Source organism: Sinocyclocheilus grahami, unplaced genomic scaffold, assembly GCF_001515645.1.
Source record: "Sinocyclocheilus grahami isolate Dianchi unplaced genomic scaffold, SAMN03320097.WGS_v1.1 scaffold573.1, whole genome shotgun sequence".
Classification (NCBI taxonomy): domain Eukaryota; kingdom Metazoa; phylum Chordata; class Actinopteri; order Cypriniformes; family Cyprinidae; genus Sinocyclocheilus; species Sinocyclocheilus grahami.
In genome coordinates, this window is record NW_015505752.1 from 44461 (window position 1) to 44893 (window position 433).

The window sequence follows — 433 nt, forward strand, 5'->3', positions numbered from 1 at the left end:
ATTGCTGGTAATTGCTGTAACACTTGTTGCACTGCTGCAGCTCAGGTAATGTGTCAACTCTCTGAATCCTTATATGTCTCTACAAGAGATGAAACCACCCACAGTTATCTCAATGATGACAAATTGGATTAAAATAACTAAACTACAAGGTAATATTAACACACAAACAATGCATATAACAGAGGGAATTAAAGCAAACGATGTATTTTTATGAATAATAAACGTGTTCAAAACTTCACCACAAGGCCCATTTACAGCATGCATCCGAAAATTAATCGAAACAGCCACAGAAAAATGTTATATACTATAAAGTATGACAACAAATTCAAGTTTCAATATAAGATAATAAAGCCAAGCACACATTAAGTTCTTAGCAGATACATTCTTAACGTAATATATATGATAATTATCAAACATATGATAGCAAAAACAT

The 433-nt window shown here is 31.6% G+C and overlaps 1 pseudogene; it reads left to right on the forward strand.

Annotated features, from left to right (window-relative positions):
* LOC107556558 (zinc finger CCHC domain-containing protein 4-like) overlaps nucleotides 1-433 on the forward strand; it is a 21040-nt pseudogene that overhangs the window by 4483 nt on the left and 16124 nt on the right.